Here is a 21,656-nt window from a genome sequence, read left to right as displayed (position 1 = left end):
TTTCTCTTGAAAACAGCAGGCTTTGGATGTTTCATTGGACCTCACTGAATAAAGTCTCCTTTTTCTTCATTGCTTTATTTCAGTTTTTTTCGCCTGAAATATGAAATTTTTAATGGCTTGTCTGAGTGTTTTTGGTCACTAATAAGGCCATTTTCATTCCAATGTGGCCTAGCATCGGCCAGCCACTGCTTTGGCTACAAATCAGGAATGAACGTTTTTGGAAGTGGCTTCCCCATGCCTCCTTCTGTCTGGGGCTGAGGTCTTGCCAGCTGGCTTCATGCCCAAGGCAGGACTAGAACCCATGATGCCTTTAACCACTGCACCAAAGCGGCTCTCAAGATGTTATAAATTCCTGGTTAAAATGCCTTTGTTGAAGTTTGGGAAACTGCAGGCACACAACAAAATCTTGCATGCCCAGAATTTGCACCCGGCTTGGACCTACAAAGCTGGAACCCTGTTGTACTACATTCAGGGTGTCTTCTTTGCTTTGATTGGACAAGCTGGTAACTAGCTTTGCAGGCAGGGCAGGAACCAAAACCCGGAATTCATTCTGGATCATGGTCAGAATTTCCTCCTACTCTGTTCGAACCCACCAGCAGGGAAGGGAACCATCCAAGAACCTATTTCAGCATAGCCTCGGCAAAGAAAACCTCAAATCTTTTACTTGGAACCCCTGGCTTTTTCTGACCCCCCTCTCTCATTCCCTCCCTCCCTCCCTCCCTCTCTCTTGTTAGAAATAAATCCATTAAAGGGGAAGGGGATACAAACTAGCTGTACAATTCCTGTGGCTTCCTCTATGTAGATACAGCTTGAATTTTTATTTTATGTTATTAAATTCTTAGGCCGTCCAACTGCCACAACTCTGAGTGGCTTCACAGCATTAAAAGAACAACACAGATGGAGATCTGAGCCCGACGTTTCACAATGCAGGATTCCTCTTCCTATCCAGGATCTTTCCTCTTCCTATCTCTGTTTGTGATTGTGCATCTAAATTAGTTCCAGTCTGATCTGTCTCCGGATTGTTTCAGGATCAGCCGCTACTCAAGATAATTGATGCATGGCATCTTCCGAGCTCGTGAAATTGTTTCTTTGAACCTTGTGCTGAAGAGCTACGGCAGAGTGGATGAATTCCCCAAGGATTTGGATGTGAAAGGGCCTTTCCTCTGTCCACTTTCAAATTTGGGAGAGAGGGAGCTGAAATATAGATCTCATTCATAGTTTGCTGTTCTTATGGTCCATACGTCTCTAGATGGGCCCATTAAGTATGTTGCATTTCGGTGCCCAGCAATCTCCCTCATCCTGGTTGCAGCCAGAGCTTTTGGGGTGTGTGTGTTTGTGTGTTGAAAAAGTCAAGAGAGTGGCTGCGAACACAGAATTGGAGCCCAACCTCTTTTTAATGGGCAACAAAGGGGCATGGCTTTGATGGCACAGTTGTGGCTGCCATCTTGACTTTTTTGAACCCTGCCCCCCCTTGTATATTCCTGGCTGCAGATGGTGAGGGTTATCTTCCAGCACATCTTTCCAGTTTGCAGTATACCCTTGGGAATCCTGGTGGTCTCCCATCCAAATACTAACCAGACTTGACTTGCTTAGCTTTCCAGTCAGCCATGGTTGGCTGACCCTCTAGGCCTCTAACCTGTGTTTCTCAAACTTGGCACTTTAAGACAGGTGGACTTCAACTCCCAGAATTCCCTAACCAGCATGGCTGGCTGGGGAATTCTGGGAGTTGAAGTCCACCTGTCTTAAAGTGCCAAGTTTGAGAAACACTGCTCTAACCTCTACCATCATGTTCACTTGCAAGAACACCTTTGCTGCCAATGAAGAATGCTAGCAACCATCCAAGGGCATGCTTGAACTTCTGATAAATGGGCGTTTAGTGTCAGACCAGCACAATCATGGGGGTCAACAGGCACCCAGCACAGCAGCTACCTTGCATGTGTGCCGACCACATGCTCTCAGAATTCCCTACGGGCTCCCGTCCCCAGATGTTGCCTTTCGCAGCACTAAAGGACAGTGGCCTTTTAGAGGCCATGCCAAAAATGTTGGCATCGGGCACTTGCCTTTGATCTCTAATCGATCAACAAAGAAAGATCCTTCCCTGGGCAGAAACAGATCTGTAACCAGGTAACCGTGTCTTTTGCTCATTGATCACTATGGTAACCGAAGCACGGTTCACAAAGAAGCGGAAATGGGAAAATCTTTGGTTTTGCTCCTCTGCCCCTTGACTCAGCTGCAGGGAAGGGCCAAGGGTTGCTACAAACACAGACCTGGGACAGAAACGCCTTGTGAAGGATGCAGGGCCACCGAAAGGAAACCACCCATTCCTATCCAAAGGACTGGAAATGTCATTCTGTGATGGGGGGGTTAGGTTTGGGCAGGGGGTCAAAAAAGTCAAGATGGCAGCGGTGATCCTATTATTGAAGCCCACTCTTTTTTACATGCATTGCATGCAATGCTCAGAGGGCCTCTACCCACCTTTTCTCCTTTCCTCCAATTCTTCTGTCCTGGGAGAAGAAGGACTGTTGGATAGGAGTTCTGAGAGCAAGTGGTTGGCCCATTTTCAAAATGGCTGACTTGCCAGGGGACAAAATGGAGGCCATGGCTCCACCAGGGTTCCATTTATTGGAAGGTAAACCTTGGTAGGTTTCTAGCATTCAAATGGGACCTTATCTGCAGCAAAGTTGGCCTTGCTAATAGATAGGGTGTCTTTCTCATCCTCAGCAACTTTAAGATGTGCGGACGTCAACTCCCAGAATTCCCCAGCCAGAGGTGTGCAAAGTTAAACAAAAGTTTTTGTCCTCCCTCCCTCCCTCCCTCCCTCCCTCCCTCCCTCCCTCCCTCCCTCTGTCTTTCCTTCCTTCCTTCCTTCCTTCCTTCCTTCCTTCCTTCCTTCCTTCCTTCCTTCCTTCCTTCCTTCCTTCCTTCCTTCCTTCCTTCCTTTTAGCAAGGCTAGCTTATCCTGTGAATTTGTCCAACCTTCCTGTCAGACCAAAGTAGTTTTGCATGGAATGCTCATGGCTAATCTAAGGGATGCATTACCACAGCTTGCAGTGTTTTTGAAAAGGGTGTGGCAGCTGCTACCATACCTTGATTCATGTTGAAAAGTTAAGCAGTGCCAGATTTGATGAGTACTAGGATTGGAGACCACCAGGAAACAACAGGGCTGGTAGACTGGCCTTGGGGGTATCTGCAGCCCCAATGTTGAGACTGAAGCTCCACCTGTTTTTTATGGGCATCATACCACCATGGCTACCATCTTGACTTTTACTCCTGGCTGGACTGCAGATTAGGAAAACACCCTGGAGAAAGGCCATGGCAAACCACTTCTACGTTGTTGCTATGATCATAATATAGGCATGTCCTTGAAGTCACCAGCAGCAGAGATTAAGTCAAGGAAATCTTTTCATTTCCTTTTCAGCCAGTTGATGAAGGAAGCATTTACCGCAGCAAGTAGTCATAACCGAGGGATGGGAACCCCCAATTCAGATTTGGTGCATTTGAACACCAGATACAGGAGGTAAATGCCTCAGTGGGATTGGGGCCTTCCTGGATGTTTCTGCCTAGCCTCCAGTGGAAATGAAGGGAACTCTTCCTTTGTCCATCTGCATACATGTCTTTGGTGCTACCCGTCTTATATGTTTCAATGTTTCTGTAATGCTATGTGGGAATGACCTTGGGAGACATTCTGATGAAAGGGTGATATATTTAGTTCATTGGGTTGTGCTTCCTGCCTGGACTACCCTGCAAGACTGACAGCGTCAATGTTCCCATGCACATTAACAGTTTACTGTGCAAATAAAGCAAGCATTTTAGGGGCAACTATCTAGGAAGCTTTCTTTTGCATAATCTGTGTCACCAGTATAGGTTTTTTCTGGAACATACACATCATTTTCCTCTTTGGCACAGCTTGTGGAGGATTTCACAGATTACTGGACTTGAAATCTTGCAAAAACTTACTGTATTTGCAATTTGGGCTTCAGAGTTAGAAAAAAAAACATTGAGATTCTGGCAAGTATTGGAATTAAACCTGATTTAATACCTGCGCTGAACACTGCAGGACATATACTGTACAGAAAACATGGATTGCAGATATAGTTGCTTAACAGTTAAAAGTTTGCTTAACAGGATAACTTGAGTTTAAAAATAGCATCTAAGTCATGTGTTGAGTGGTAAATCGATATTATAGTATTAATAAACAACAACAATAAACAGTATTATTACTTTAGATTAACTGAGTTCTGAAGAAGCTCTTTTAAAAAAACTTTTGCAGAATTTTTTAAAAAAAGAGTTTGATTTATCTCTGAGTGCTTCTTCATAGTTTACTGTATTCAGATTTTATTATTTGGTTTATTTGCTCCAAATCTATAGCTGCTTTTGAAGTTCTACCACAATTAGAAATTCTGAAAGAATTTTCAGTGGCTCCTAAACCAGTGGTCCATTTTATAGGAAGTCGAAAGAAGCTGATGCAATTGATACTAATTATTTATGTAACCTGTGGCATAAAGACTAGAATGTCTTATCCTGGTAAATTAATGGCAGGTTGCTTTTTAAAATATGAGATTAGTTTCCTATGATCTTATAACGAGTTAATATAATAAAATATGTTTTGTGCATATTGGACACTTTGGAAAAAGGTTCGGTTAAAACGGCCTTGCTGTTGGAGAGGAGACACAGATGCTGGAATAATAATTTATACGATTTGACCTCATTCCAGTTTTGCTACATTTGAGCCTGATACCAACAAGATTCTTAAAATGATGCTAGAGAAATTGCTGTGTGTTATAGAAGTATCTATTTTTGGCTATTATTCCAGTATTTCAAATCAATCAAGATACAAAGTCCCATGGATTTTGGGCAGGGAAGATGGCTGAAAGAATTATTGCCCAACCCTGGAAAGGAGAAATCTACACCTGATTTGCAGCCACACGATCTTATATGTGTTGATTGTCATCATTTGAACTACGGTTTTACAACAAAAGAAGAAATAAAAAGACTTTTGAACCATAAGAAGTTCTGTTTATACTGTGATGTAATTTTCCAGGAAATATTATTATTGCTATTGTTGTTAACTGTAGATTTGTTTACATTTTTTCAATTATTCTGTTGTGCAGTTGTATGTATTTATCCCTTCCTTTTGCTAATTAGTTTAACATAATAAATGATTAAAAAATACTGTATTTGATGATGGATCCCCTTCACAAGCTGAGATTAGACTGCCGTCTGCTGAGAATGCTTTACTTTGGATCCCACCACTGCACAGGAGGGGCTGGACTTGATGGCTTCAAAGGCCCCTTCCTTCTGTAAAATGGACATAGTGGGAAGGTCTACCTGCATCTTCTGTCCTTGTACACAGCTTGGTCTGTCACTCTTTATATGCTTGTCATTGGACACAGCTTTATAGATTGCACACAGCTGAGCAAAGAAACTGGTCAGAATTTTTGAATGAAGTGGATGATAATTGCAGAAGTGACCAAAATTTCTTTATTATGATGTACACTACTGAGACGACAACCTCTGGTTTCTTATCAAATACAAAATATTATTATATTATTATTTAGATTTGTTATAGCTGGCCCATTTCAGAAGGCTCTGGGAGGCTCACCCCATCCAATATCCAATTTAAAACAATTAAAAACATAATCATACAAACAATACATACAAAATTCCAATGGGACTTCATTTCTAGGTTTAACATATTTTTTAAACATCATATAGGCTAAACTATATGATAGCACTTATCCAACCAGGCAAAGCTTCAGTCCCACTGCTGTGGCCGCCATCTTGGCTTTTTTGACCACACCTTGCAGACACCCCTGGTTTTGTGCAACTATAACATGACCTTGCCAACTATTTTACAGACTGTTGCTTCAGATAATGGAGCAGCCATTGTGTAGTTCATGCAATCACTGTAAGATAGTTAATTCCCCAAATATCAGAATAATCTGGGCTGCGAGATCAATGAAACTCTGTAGGGTGCTACATTGGCAGGAGTTAAACATGTGCTTTATTCATGCATCTTAAATTCCTCAGAGAGATTAGAATTTGTTAAGAGTGGAAGCTTTAGCAGAGCCTGTGTTACTGTTCAGGAATATCTGCAGATAGAAGGTAAACAGACACAGTAAGAATACTTTTCAAGGGTGTTTAGTAATATTTTCCCACACACCAGAAGGTGGCATTCTTGAGTCACACCAGGATGTGGAGCTGAGATGGCATCAACTGCACTTGCTGATGACCTCAGATAGAACTGGGATAGGGGTAATATCCAGGGTGATCCTGGTTCCATTTGCTCTTTCAGTGGCTTTCAGTGCCAACATCCATGGTATACTTCTGGACCACCTACAGGGATTAGGAGTGGGAGGCACCATGGCTGGTTCTTCTCTTTCCTCTGTGATTGGATCCATTTGGTGTTGGCAAAAGGGAGAGACCAACCCAAACACTTGTGTCATGTGCAGGGCTCTCACCCTTCCTGTTCAACATCTACGTGAGGTGGTTGGGTGAGGTCATCCATCGGTTTTGGATTAGGTATTATTAGTACGTTCACCTGGACCCTGAGCCAACCAGCTCTGGATGGAGAAGAACAAACTCATACTCAGCTGACAAGGCTATGGGTATTTGGACCACCTAGATTGGGGTGGCACTTTGCCCTTCAAGACTGGTGCGAAATTGGGGGGTCTTCTTGGATTCACAGCTGCTGCTCAAGGAGTAGCTCTGGTTGGGAAGGCCTTCACACAAATTCATATTGTGTGCCAATTGCGCCTACATCCAGGACCAGGAGGCCCTTAAGACATGCTCTGGGTGGCTTGCATTTGGACTAGGACCACTTGGAAGGTGTAGCTTGTCCAGAATGGGCAGTTATGGGCATGTAACACCTCTGCTTTGTGAGCTTCATCGGTTATCAAGTGGGCTTCTGGGTATGATTCAAGATGCTGGTTGTCACCTTCAAGGCGTAGGCTCTCGTTAACTGTGGGACCACGTGTCTTCCATAGTTTCTGCCTGTCCCAAATGCTCTGGCAGAGTTGGCATGCTCTGGCTAAACAGTGCCACCCAACAGGATCCAGGAAGCTGGTCTCCTCTATTGCAGCACCTGGAATGATGTGCCACCAGAGATTTGTATGTCCCCCTCCCTGACCTTATTTAAACAAGCACTTAACTCCCTGGTGGACCCTTTGTGGGATGTCTGGTAGTGTTAGTGTTATTTTTCTGGATGGTTCCTGGGTATTGTTTTGTTTTAGTTGTTTCATACTGTACGCCCATACTGTATGCCACTGAGAGTTAGGATAGAGTCACCCAGCCTGCAAATTTAATAATACAGTGTTGTTTTGTTACAGAATTCTTTTTAGTAAAATCATAACATTTTTAAAACATACAGTGACAGAAGTATCTGAGGCCCCAGAAAAAGACTGAGTGATGAACAGTTTAGCTTTTATGAGCAATAAATGTTGGGAATTATAATAATGGTTTCAATGCAGATGTTCAGATCTTTGCTTGGTGTCCCAGCTCAACGTGCAGTTGAGTTATTCATGCAGTTCCCACTGCCGTGGAAAGGCACGTAAGGTTGTAGTCATGAAATGCAAACAAATTTGCTTCCCGTGATTCTTTCCAAATGCATTTCTGCAAGTTTCACTACTGAATATTCATTGTCTACTAAAAAAGAATCCATCCAATGTTTTGTTAGATTTGTGATAAAACCTGACATTATGACTTGTCAGTTAAAATAGTGAAGAGCGGAGAGATTAATGGAAGCCAAAAAATGAATTAGTGGTACACAGTGCAAGAAATGTTCAACTGAACAATGGGCACAACTGCACATCTGTTTCTTCCCCTCCATTCTGACCCTGGCACTGAAAAACAGGCCTCCATTTGGGAACTGGGATTTTATAATCCCTTGAAATATTTCCCACTCATCTAAAGGCCAGGAACAGGGCTGTCTACAGTGCAGGTCAAAATAGTCAAGATGGCAGCTGTGACCCCCAATTCAAGCCTCGCTCCTTTTTTACACGTGGAAAAGGAGCTGGGCTTTAATTACTGCACTTGAGAGTGATTCTTCATAGCAGCTCTTCTAAAAAACACAAGTCTCCAATGGCAGCCATTTTGTGAGCATGGGCCCTGCATATTCTCAAACTTGCAGTGTGTCTCCAGCTCAGAAGCATTCCCTGTCCCTAACCCTATCATTTTTCTAAGTCGGTTGCCAGAGCCCCATGGATGCCCATCATCTGACCACCTTCTCAAGAAGCTATGATGAATAAAAAGAAATGGTGCTGGTGCTGTGCTTCTTCCTGATTTCCTAAATATGCCATAAAATGAACCATTGTCATACTCAGACACAAGGCCGCTACACATATTTTTGCGATATTTTTGACCTAGGATCATAGGGCCAGCAACGAAACAATTCCATCCTTAGGTAACATTTGTTATTGTGATTCGGTTTATCTTCAGATTTCTGCTAATCCTTGTGCTTCCCCCGATTCTCTGCTTCCTGGTTCCTTTCTGCAAGATCATGCACAGCTTTTTTGACAACTCCAGAAAGGAAGTGATAACCAGAATAATGCAACTTTCATAATCCAATATTAGAATTGCCATGGAAACAACTTAGCCACACAGAGAGATCAGATGGATCCAAAGGATAAGCTCATACAGTAAAGCTTAGAGTGAGGGAAAAACAATTACTTACACATTCTAGCCTTCAGGAGAAAAAAATAACAATTGCATTTCCACTAACATTTCTCAACTTTGCAACAGAATTCTGATGTTTTATATTTCTCATAATCCACCTGTAACATTTTGCAATGTCATTTTGTAAGCTACAAAGAGGGGAAGCCCCATGACTTCTTGCTGCCAATTTTGTAGGATATTCTGTAGTTAGCAAAATACCATCTGCTTCTTGGTTTGATCCTCAGGAAGACAACCTGGATCCAATTACTAGCTATTTTATTTGTCATAATGCCACCTCAAATCAGACTGTCTGCGGGAGAAGGTTATCATCTCTAAAAAAACAAAACAAAACAGAACAAAAACTAGTTCTAGTCCGAAAGAAAGTCAGTAGCAAATCTAGCAGCAAGATCCGTGACACAGAACCAGTGCTTGAGTTGAGCCTCTGTCATTGGGCAGATGTGAGAACTGTCCTCATAGTTATCTCAGCCAATTGGATGTCCATCAGGAGTCTGCTCCCCCCACCACTTTTCTCTGAAGGACCAACCTCCTTCTGGCCATTATAGCCCCAAAAAAAGGCGCTATGAGGTGGGGCTTCAGTCATGCAATTGTGACCACCATCTTGATGTTCTGGACTCCTCTGTGGATGCTCCTGCTGCCAGTGAAGCTGTTTCACGATAGAAAAGAAATGACCGTCGGCATGTGTCAGGAGCCAAGATGCTGCACTTTGACCTTGCTACAGTTTCCAAACATTTATTCCCAGGAACAGCACGAAGCCTGGATGGTCCTCAGGGATTGCCGAATCCTTCTTGCAGCCACATACCCCCAAGGAAGATAGGTTCTCACAGAATCTTGTTCACCAGATTGATCAAAAGAGAAAAAGGGGGTTGGGCTACAGAAAATCTTGGCAACTGCATATTTTTCTTTAGTATCTCACTTGGGTTCAGGCTGGGATTCCCTGATCCTCCTTCTGACTGCCTGAGGATGCCGTGGGAAGAGAGCTTCTCATTTCTGAGCTTAAGAACCTGAACGACTGTGTTTCTCATGCAGCACTGTGGGAAATGATTCTTTCGGCTTGAGTCGATGTCCTAGAGTTCACAAGAAGCCTACACAATTCAAGCTGGTGTTGTAAATAAAAATGATGTCAAGATCATTGGACACTTTCCCATCCCAGTGTTTCCATCCTGCAACCCTCCCAAAGCAAGTTGGAAGCCAAGTTGCACGTTGTTTTCACTTCTGCTGACTTCAAATCGTAAGGGAGTGCCAACAGCCAGCCAGGTCTCTCTCTCTCTCTCTCTCTCTCCAGCTGACCAACAGGAGAGTCATTCAACCACTGCCCACTTCTTTAACCCAGTTTCTCACTGTGGGGGTTGTTAGCAACTTAAAAGATGGTCACAAAATGTTTTAAAGCTGATCAGGCTTATGCAGGAAAAGTAGGAGCAATGTCAAAGTTTGCTCTTGTGCAAGGCTGCAGCAATCTTGCACAGACAAAGCAGGAAGCAAAGCCCACAGCAAGTTTTGAGAGATGATTGAACCCCTGAGCTGGGCCATCTGTCAAAACCATCTGTCAGTCCCAGCAGTGCTATGATTGGTGGATGGTTTCCTGCTGCTGGTGACATCCAACATGGTGTGTAATCATATATTCGTCCAGCTGTGTCTTTTCAAGTGATTAAACAAATGACATTGGAGTCAGGATGGGCTTTTCTGATGCTTGCTTTGAAGAAAGTTCTAGGAGTCCTAACTCAAGAGAGTCTGCAGGAATTACAACCTTGGCAGGGTTTTCCTTGGCAGGCCAAGGAAATCGAGTAGCAATACAAGATTACAGGCATGCTTAATCAACCAAGGATAACAATAAAACACTACACTACACATACTCTCTGGAACAGTGTTTCTCAACCTTGGCAGCTCTAAGATGTGTGGCTTCAACTCCCAGGATTCCCCAGCCAGAATTCATGCTGGTTGGGGAATTCTGGGAGTTGAAGTCCACGTATCTTAAAGCTGCCAAGGTTGAGAAACACTGCTCTGGAGTGTCTGTAGAAGTGTGCATGGCAGTGAAATTCAGTGTTTTGTTTTTAAAAAGGGGAGTCATAAAAGAAAAGCAAAAGATGACTAATTTACTGACACAATTTAAAAAATATGATGAAAATTGTATGTCTCTTAGGAAGTACCATACTTATTTCTTTCCCAACCAAACCCAAATAAAATCATTAGCTGTATTTTATATCCATCAGGAATTCTCTTGTGGGAGTGTCACAAATTAATTTTAAAGGGTCATGGTATCACTCCCCATGCCTTAATTTAATGAAGATCCTAAAGCAACAAAACGCCCACATCTGCCTATCCCATTCTATGCAAAAATAATAAAATAAAAAATAAAATAAATAAAAATAATAAAATAAAATAAAATAAAATAAATTGCAGGTTCCTGCCTTCCACCTTTCCAGTACAGATTATATTCAGCTGACTGGCAGTGGAATACAATACAATACAATACAATACAATAAAATAGCAGCTGTTAGGCCATCATTCCAATCCACCATTCGTTTATTGGAATTCAGCCCAATGTCCCTCCCAACTCAATTCACGTTTGCCCTATCATGAAGTATTTCTGACAATGGTTTCCAGATATTAACCCTAAAGGACATACGGTTCATATAATGTGCACAAGTGCCTGAAAATTCACTCTGGTTACATCCATAATTGCTTAGTTTCCAAGGTACGTTTGTCTGCAGGAGAAAGTGGCTGCATGCAGGTAGACTTAGGTTCGTGTTCCGATAGTGGATGAGAATATCCTAGGAACCATGGACCTCCCTTTCCAACAGGAGATTTTCTTGTTTTTGAAGCACATAAAAAAAGTTTGTTGCATGAGTAAAAGATTGCAGAATACTTTTTTTTGAAGAGTCATCCATATCACAGAGAAATCCCTGCCTGTGCCATCCTCCTCTCTTTTAGTTGATGCAGGTTGTGATGGCCTTGGTCCATCTGGATTCTTTACTTCTCCCATCTTCATATCTTTTGGAGAAGGGTTTTCTGAACATTAAAGTCCCTCTTCAGACAATTACTATGTACTGAACATGCATGTATATAGTGGCTGGCTGGCTCCTTATGGTGAACATTATGACATTTAGAAATGAAGCAAAAGTTTAGGAATGGCTTTGTCCATAGCGGGATATCAAAAGTTGCACACGTTCTCTTTCTCCTGTATGCACACACTGTGGACACCCCTATTTAAGAATGTTCTAAGTCAGAACTGGCTGGCTTTTCTTTCTTACGTTCTGTTTCATTTGGCTTTCCCCAGCTTTCTTAGATGTCAGTGCAAATTGCAAATGTTGGTGAAAGATTAGCCATCTCAGAAACTGTCATTACAGCTGATTCACACAGCTGCCCACTTGCCATCCAAGCGTGAAGCTCAGCAGGTGACTTTGGGCTACTCAGCCCCCTCTACCTCACAAGAATTGTTGTGGGGAACAAAATTAGGGAAGAAAAGCTGTGTTTTCACCCAAATAGACAATCTAATATATTAAGTCCTAGGAATGGTGTTCCTCATCATCAGTAAAACAGCAGAGTCCCAGGGCAGGCGTATCTTCCTTGTTGGACTCCACAGGGACACAAGGCTCAGTATAAACTCCCAGATCATCAGTTATGTGGCCTCAGATAGAGAAAGGTCACCTGAATTTTTGGACAAATGCTAGGCAGGATCTCATAGGTCACTTAAAGGCAGTGCGCTGAATTCTGTTCAGAAATGCTGCCAGTGGAGCTGTTTCATGATGGACCTTGAGCAGGTATCAATCAGCAGCCAAGATGCTGCAGGGTGACCTTGCTACAGTTCCCAAGCATTTGTTCACAGGCAGCAATGGGAAGCCTGGATGAACCTCGGGGAATGTCAAGTCCATCTTACCACCATTTGGCAATCCTGGCAACTGCATACATTTTCTTGAGTATCTCAGTTGGGTTCAGGCTAGGATTGCTTGATCCTCCTCCTAACTGCCTGTGGATGCAGTGAGAAGTGGGTGCCCATTTTCCTGATTAACCCTTTACCATTACTAACCATGATAAAGGAAGAATGTGCAGATGTTCCAAACTTGTACTATTTAGCAAGCCGGCATCTCAAGGTCACCTGGGTCTGCTTTTGGGGCACCACCTGAAGCAACCAAAAATCTGATCCTTTAAAAGGCAACACAGCTGATCATAAGTTTGTGGAAGGTGCCTTTTCTCCAAGCCTGTCTGAAGCACACAGTCTCATGGGCCATGAACGTTTTCTCTTTCATTTTCAAATTATATTTTCTATAATGTTGGAAATTATACCATGCCCCACTTTAGGCTTTTCTTGCCAGATCCCCCCTGCACCAGCTCAACCCCCCTTTTTTGTTATTTTACTTTAACAAAAGGAATCATCTACACATATTTAATGAAACATTTAAATCTTGGTAGCTGTCCTAGTTCCCAGTATCACTAGGATCAATATTTGTGATTATAATAATTACTATTTTCCTTCTCACAAGCTACTCTTTGGTGCCAAGGGGAACTTAAAGAAGAATATTACAGAGGGAAACACACATGATTGACTCAGATTTATTACAAATCCTAATTTAACTCCTCAGGCATGGCCTTTCTGTTCTAAAGAAAAGCCTCAGCCTGCAACTCAAACAATCCTTATTATGGTCAAATACTCTTTCCAAGTAGTAAAGGTAAAGGTTTCCCTTGACGTAAAGTCCAGTCGTGTCCGACTCTAGGGGGCGGTGCTCATCTCCGTTTCAAAGCCTTGGAGCCGGCGTTGTCCGTAGACACTTCCGGGTCATGTGGCCAGCATGACTCACGGAACGCCGTTACCTTCCCGCCGAAGCGGTACCTATTGATCTACTCACATTTGCATGTTTTCGAACTGCTAGGTGAGCAGGAGCTGGGATTAACAACGGGAGCTCACCCCGCCGCGCGGTTTCGAACCGCCGACCTTCCGATCGACAGCTCAGCGGTTTAACCCGCAGTGCCACCGCGTCCCTTTCTTTCCAAGTAGTTCCAGTAAATTTCAGAAGAAATGGAAACTGTTTTCATCTATCTGACCCCTCCCTTCGCTCTCCCACCCAGCCACCCCAGTCTGCCCAACTGCCACAAGCAATATATAAGCAAGCAGCAAGCCAATTTCAATTCCTCGATAAGTTATTCTTGCAAATTCTCTACTCCAGAGCAGGACTTCCCACTCTCAGAAACTTTAAGGTGTGTGAACTTCAACTCCCAGAATTCTGCTGCCTGAGGAATTCTGGGAAATGAAGTCCACACATCTTAAAGTGGCTAATGTAGGGGGGACACTGCTCCACAGCTTGGTGGAGCCTGTCCTCTGCTGATTTCCCCACACTCTTTTCATTTATACAGCAGAAGAACAGTTGACCAGGCTTGTCTGACCCTGAGCTAAGCAGGGTTGGATGCAGTTAGTACTTGGATGGGACACCCCCACGAAATCCCAGGGTTACAGGCTAGATTGGGAAACGGAAAACGTAACCCAGCATTTGGCAAAAACAAGCCGCTTCTATATTGTGGCCAAGCCGCTATATAACAAGCCGCTTCTGAGTCAAGCTCAGTTTGAAGGAGGCTTTAATTGTACACTGGAGACTCAAGTTCCCCGCCTTCCTTTCCTGCAGTTATACTCCCCCAACTCTTTTTGCAGAATAGAAGCCAGCCCTGATCTGAAAGCCGGATTGGGTTTCCTTCTCCAGACCCCAGGGAATAACATTTCCTGCTATAGGAAAAAGGTCCTTTTCCTCCCCTCCCTGACGGGAGGCAGGAAAGCCAGAAAAAGGAGGTGCTGTGTCTGATAATAGCACTCTACAATGGCCACCCCAATGTGAATTATCACACTTCCAATCAGAGGCAACAGATGTCACCGAAATATGGCATTTCTGGCCAAGCATCTCGGCACAAGGGAGATTTGTCAGAAAAATTGACAGGAGTACAAAGCAGGCAGAGTGGCAGCTTGATCGTAAATAGCTCCTTTAGATCTCATAGGGTGTTTGGCTGTGGCTCATCCAGGCCGGCTGGGGAGTTCTGGGAGCTGAAGTCTACATATCTGAAGGTTGCCAAGGCTGAGAATGCTGGTCTAACAGATTCCTGAAGCAGAGATGCAGAGGAAAAGCAGCAGCAGCAGCGTAAACCAGGGTTCACTGTATTTTACTCTAATCCACAGCCTTTTTTGAGGGCTGTAGCTGATATGCACAGACAGTCTGCTCTTCTTCCTTCCTAATGCTTTTTGAAAAAAGGAGACCGCTCTCTTCCTTTCATCACAGCCAGATGGAGCCAACCAAGATGGCGGAATCTGTTTACACAAGTCCATCCTCCAAAGGTGCACCAGATTTCTCTTTGGTGGAACTTTTTCCAAAAGAGAGCAATACGCTGACAGGGACCGTGAACTGGCGGGAGAAGCAACAGTTTGTCTCTGCGTTGCGGGGGGTTGTTATGGGCACACTGGCCATGCAGAAACAAACTTCAGATGAGAAGCATATTCAGCGTGAATACGCCTCAAGTGGAAACTCTGGGTTGATTTGTTCGCTGATCCATTGAACCCTAACTCGCGGTAGGGTCTGAAGGGGGACATCCCTTCAACAAATCGCCCCCTTGAAGCAAAACCAGGAAAATGAAATTACTGGAATGGAGAGTCTGCAACCTTCTGGCTGGCTGGCCAGAATGGCTTTTCCAAGATAAAGCTGCCAGGGGGTGGTCAAGAAAGTCAAGTTGGTGGCCATGTCCCTGAGATCAAAGCCCCATTCTGTTTTTATGGGCAACACAAGGCTTTGATCTTGACCCCTCCTTGCGATGTCCCTGCTGCCATCTGAGGCGTAACTGTCCTACCTTGATGCTTCCTGAGGTGTTGCTCCCATCACTCAAAGAAAAAGGCATATGCAAACAGCTCTAATATATTCAAGACAAATTTGCACATATCTGAAGAACGTTAGTCGGACTTGTTTTAAAAAAAATAACAAAGAGTAATGTTTTAAATATAGATCAATTCTCCATTCCCTTGCTTTTCGTTTTTATTTTGTAGCTGCTGTAGCTGGTTTATATTCTACTCCTTAAGCAGGAATCACTTGGATCTAATTTGGACACGCATTTTTTAGACGTTTGCATAATTTATTGCACTGGGGCCTGGGCTGAGCCAAGAAGGGCCTGATTTTGCTTAGCTTAGCCTGCTTTGGGGGATGTTGGCAATGGCCCCTCTTCCTTTTTCAAGCATATCAAAAAGACAATCCTTCAAAAACAAGGAACTAAGTAAGTAAACCAGTTTCTCCCCCCAACTCTGCGTCAGGTATCATTTTCTGTGGTTTTCCCACCCACTTGGAACAATACCACATGAGCCGCCCTTTTGTGTAAAAAAGAATATAGCTCATATTATATTTATTTATGTACATTATGTTTATTCTCACTTTATGCACCAAAATATATTCAAGGCAGCTCAAACAAAATTATTGCAAATCAAAACAGGCACACTCAGAAATAGGAATCAATAACAATGCAATGCGTAGGTAGTTGTGCTATGCGTACCAATCTCTCTATTTTACCCCAAGCCACAGCATGACTTCTGGAGTTTCTTTGCTAGATGTAATCTGAGTTTATTTTCCTTCTTAAACCAATTTTAAAGATAAAATTTCTGTGATTTGTTTATACTTCCCATTCTTGAGGTTGAATTTCCTCCAGGCTTCCATCCTTCATCTTTCTTGGCAAAAACTGAGGATCATGTTCTGGGACAACTGACATTTCCAGACTCGGTAGAAGAACCACTCGTGAACATCTATGATGGAAAAAACCCAGCAACCTTAAGGCAGATTCTGCATAGTATAACTTCTATTTAATTAGATCAGCATTTCATTTGAGTGGGCCAAAGTTGCTGAAGACCATAGGACAACTGCAAGGAGGTCAAGAGTTTTACAGTAAATGCAGGTTGCATTTGGTAGAATAGAAAAATGACATCATTTCTAAGCCAGGAAAAAGTAGAAGCCTTTTTCTAAGTAACTTGGAGAGTTACTTAGTAACACTTACCTTTATGATTACATGCCATTGAGTTGTTCTCAACTCTTAGTGACCACACAGATAGATTTTCACCATGATGATCTGCCCCTAACCTGGTCCTTCAGATCTTGCAATGGAGCCCCCATCGCCACTGTACCTGAGTCCCTCCACCTTGCAGCTGGTCATCCTTTTCCTCTCTTTCCTTCCACCTTCCCCAGCATCAGAGCCTTCTCCAGAGAGCTGCTGGGTCTTCCCATAATGTGTCCAAAGTAGGATCATTTGAGCCTGGTCATTTGTGCCTCAAGTACGGTCATTTGCTCGATGATCCATTGATTTGCTTTCTGGGCTGTCCATGGTGTTCTCAGGAGTCTTTTCCAACACCAAAGTTCAAAGGTGTCAATAGTCTTCCTATGCTGGTTCTTCAAAGTCCAGCTTTTGACTGTCACCATTACCTGCGTTATTTGGATCTTTGTAGGTATAGACACATCATGGCATTTGAATATCTTTTCCAAGGCCTTCCTGGCTGCTCTACCAAGTGGTAGTCTGTGGCTTGCAATAGAAACTACAGCCCAAGAAGACAGTTCTGTGTCTTCAACTGTTGCCAAGTTTTGCTATACTACAGGTAACCACCACCTTGCTATGAAACTATAACTGCTAAAGGTTATACAATGTTTTATAATGGTGGCCTGTGCCTGTTGGGCTATGACCATAATAGAGGCTTATTTATCCGCCACCTGAAAAACAGCACAGTGAAGTCATGGTGATATGACTTCAGTAAAGGGGCCATTTCTTGCTAGCAGCTAGGGATGACTTCTTATCATTGATTTTGATTTAGTAGAATAGTTGTGCTATAAATATTTAGGAAAAAAAACAACCTGATATTTGGTGCTGTTTCTTAGTTTCTACTTGCACATAAAGGGCAAGGCCCATAGACATTAATGTCACATACTGTGGCTGCTTGATCATGAAACTCCCAGCATGGTGATGTTGGAGACGATAAGAAGTGGCAGAACTATAAAGGGTCTTTTTCACCAAAGAATTAACTAAGTTAGTCTGACACCAGGGTTTGTTGGCAGATCTCAGAGAAGGCAAAATAAACATCCAAATGAGCTGTTTTTAATCAAAAGTAAAAACATCACATCAGTCTGCCTTGAAACTTTCCAGAATAAATTCCAGCAGACAACTAATTAGTCACTAAGTATTTATTGCCTTATGCTTCAAATAATTAGTCACTATTTTATCAAGCTAGAACAACTGTGGGGTTTGGAACTCCACTTCATTAGTTAAATAGCAGTAAAATTGTTTATGCAAGAGGAAATTTTAATCCACTGTATTCTCTTCTGCCGTATTTATTACTTACTGCATGAGAACAACAGTAGATCTCATTTGTTCTCCTAACTAGCATTTCGAATAGGCTAGTAACTTATACCATTTTTTAAAAGTATGATGAGTGTGAGTGAAAAATCTGCCCAAAGCCATTAAGTGAATTTAAGCCTATGGCTCCTGATGTAATAATGTGAATGCGAAACACTAATTAAGAGGTTCTCATTATTATGGGGAGCATGTAAGGAGAATGCAAAGTTCCCTGGATATCAGCCCTGCCTTTTTTTAATTACAGTGTTGTGGGACAAAGAGATTTGCCCTTAGCTAAAATGACTTTCACCATGAATGTCAGGGGTGGGGAAAAATGTCAAGATGGTGGCTGCGATTGCATGGCCAAGGCCTCACCCGCTTTTTAAGCACAGGTCAGGCTTTGAGTGCATGCTTGCAGAGGCCATCTTGATCCTGGGCTTTTTCTGGACGAGCACCCTGCTGGTCCCTGGCACTGAGCCCGCACCTCTGCCCCAGGCGGCCAGGCACTGTGTCCCCAGCACTTACTGACATCTTGCAGAAGTGGTGTGCACAATAAACGGAAAGATCCTAGGTCACATTAGATTAGTCAGGCTGCTCTTGCTACGCCTTTTTGGTACGCAGTCTAACATATGTTTTCATTTTGTTCATAAAGAAACAGGCTAATTAACCCAAGCATATGCATATCTTTTACTCAGAATGCAACCCCTAGCAACTGACGTGCAAGCTCCTCATTTAAAGAAGCTTGAGGAGAAGCGTGTGCTCACGTCACAACATCAGATTTTGAGTGAGAAGAACACATGTTTCACCCTAATTATGCTATTTGTAATAAAGCATTACGGTGTGCAAGGAACAGTTTATATATTTGCTAGAAATGGGTCCCTCTTATGAAACAGTTTCTTAGGAGCTAAGCAAGGAAGATGTGGACCAGCCCTGGTTTGAAAGTTGTGGAGAACTCAGGTGAATGTTGAGTTCCCATCATCGTAACATGCCGAGAGCCGCAGAGCTTGTGTGCAGCTTCACATGACATTGCATCCTTTATTTCTAAGGGGTTCCGAAGCCAAAAGACACCCAGTCCGATCCAGGGCGGCCTAGGTTCAAGCCTGTCCTTGGTGATAGATCCTGTTCTTTGTCCAAAGATTTGGGGAGCAATCAAAAACCCTGTGACATGGCCTTTAGAGCTGGCTTCCTCTTAGCTTACCTGTCCTAAATCTAATTGAACTTCTGGAGTTCAGAGACAAACTGTTTTGTTTGCAGCATGAGCTCGACTAGATTAATGACAATGTCCTGCAAGGTCACATGCCTCTGAAAAGGAAGAAATATCTGCAGAGCCCCATATTTTGGGGAGACAGGAATCCATTGCTTTCTGAGGTGTCATCCTTCAGGTAGTCTGTGACCCCTGAAACACTCATCTGGGAACCACTGGAATGTTCTGTCCCAAATCTGTTTCAGCTTTGCTTCTGGCACAGCAGTAGTTCATTGTTTGTTTGAAGCATTAGAGCTTTCTGCCGATCGGATGCTTTGAAATATGGTAAGATTTGTAACATTTCCGTCTCTTTGGAGAAATTACAGGAGCAGCTGGACAATTTGCTTGTAAACCACCCAGAGTCGTTGTCGAGATGGGGGGTGAAGAAATGCGATAAATAAACAAATAAATAAATAGGGTTCCTTTTGGCAGAGGTTTCCCTTTGCATTTTGACTCTGATAGGGGTGTCTACAGGCAGGGAGGTCAAAAAGTCAAGATGGTGGGCAAAGCCCTGCCCCGTTATTACATGCATCATAAAGAGGTGGTTGTGGCTGCCATCTTGCCTTTTTTGACCCTCTGCTGACACTCCTGCTCTACTGTATCTCTACTGTGGCCTACTCAGAGAGGGTATGAATTCAAAAGCCTATCTACTATTCAAAGGGACAGATTGATGCCATAGGGCCAGGGGCATCCATGGGTGGTCAAAAAAGTCAAGATGGTGGCCGGAGCCCCACCCTTTATTCACTGTTCAAACATGGCCGCTTGTAATCAGGGGGCGATGCTGAAAGCAAACAAGCAAATAAATATTAATTGAGTTCATTCAGACACTTCATTTACTTTCAAAACGCAGAGGTAAAATTTCTGATGAAGCCTGCATTTCACATGACAATTAAAGACAGTGACAAATACTAAATTATGTTTGATTAAATCCACAAGAACAGGGAGAAATATGGGCAGGAATTCCTGGGTAAAAATGTGTGTTAGCCAAACAGTCATTCATGGGAACAGTGATTGAAAAGCAGGAAGATACCTTTCAAATACAGCTAAATCAGAAAACTGTCTGGAATATCTGGACCGAGATCAAAGAAACATGGAAGTGCCTCGAGAGGTCAGTTTATTTAGTTTAAATAATATATTAATGCAAAATATATGGTATCATGTAATTAGGCAATGCAGAATAATAAAACCATTCCAAAAATGTTCTGAAAATTGTTGTTTCTTTCTTCATGCCCGCTGTATCAGTCTGTTGAAGGCGGGCAATAGAAAAGCAATTTCTTGCCCAAGATGTTTATCCAAGATTTCCTTCCAGGCTCTCATTTCACTTCCGTCCCTTTCTCAGCAATGCAAGATGCGAGAGATTAGAGGCAGTGACATGTTATTCTTGCAGGGGTCCGTGTAGGCGAGCCGAAGTTGAGCCCCGGGGTGGCACAGTGGGGAAGGCATTGGACTATGGGCGGGGAGGCCCAGATTCAAGGCCCCAGAAGGTCTCTGGGTGACTTCAGCCCAACTTCACTCACAGGGGCATGGTGGTGGGTTAAAATAGCAGGATGGGATGCAGCTGTGAGTTCCCGAATGAAAGGCAGGAGATAAATAATGGCCAATAAAGTGGGAATCTCTTGAGTTCCAAACTGAAGGCTTTAGGAGTGCCAGTTTATGCTTTTGATCCACCTTGTGTGTATTGATGTTGTCATATACTTTTACTACAATAACAATATAGTCTCTAACATGTTCCAGAGGTCAGGGAGTGAGCAATTCCCTACTGTGCTAAGTAAACATATCCTCTCAGACTGAATTGACACATTATGCATGACAAGAAGACTTTAATTATGCTGGATTGTGTTCTTGTTTTCTAGGCTTTATTGTCAGCTGAAAATAAGTGTGCCAGGAGTTAATAAACCATCTGTCTTGCTTACGAATCCATGCAGCCTGAATTCTGATAGATAACCCAGCTAGAATGTAATGTTAAGAAAATAAAATTAGATCCTGGGGGTAGTCAAAATATTTATTGAAGCAAGAGATTTACTGAAGCCAGCTGATTTCACAACAAGATTATTTAGAAAGAATATCATTTAGAAAACATTCCTCTTGCAAGGTCCTTGCTGTACCCCTACATGGCAGCATCTAACTGACCTTGGCTAACCTCAAAAGGCTAAAGAGGGTTTGAGCTGGTTGGGCCCTGGATGGGAAGCCAGCAAGGGAAATCCCAAGGGTTCAGGCTAGATTGGAAAGTTGGGGAAAAAACTTTCCAGGAGAAACATATGGGACATCCATATGGGGTGTGCGGCATATGGTTTTTAGAGGTCTGGCATATGTTAGCAAATAGGGAGAAGAAGCTCCGTTCTGGCCTTCTGGCTGTCACCAGGGCTGATGAGTTGACCTGGCTGCTAGCCAGGGTGGTTCTGGGGAGAGGTAGAGA

This window comes from Candoia aspera, chromosome 7, assembly GCF_035149785.1.
Source record: "Candoia aspera isolate rCanAsp1 chromosome 7, rCanAsp1.hap2, whole genome shotgun sequence".
Taxonomy (NCBI): Eukaryota; Metazoa; Chordata; class Lepidosauria; order Squamata; family Boidae; genus Candoia; species Candoia aspera.
Note: the sequence above shows the minus strand (reverse complement) of the source record.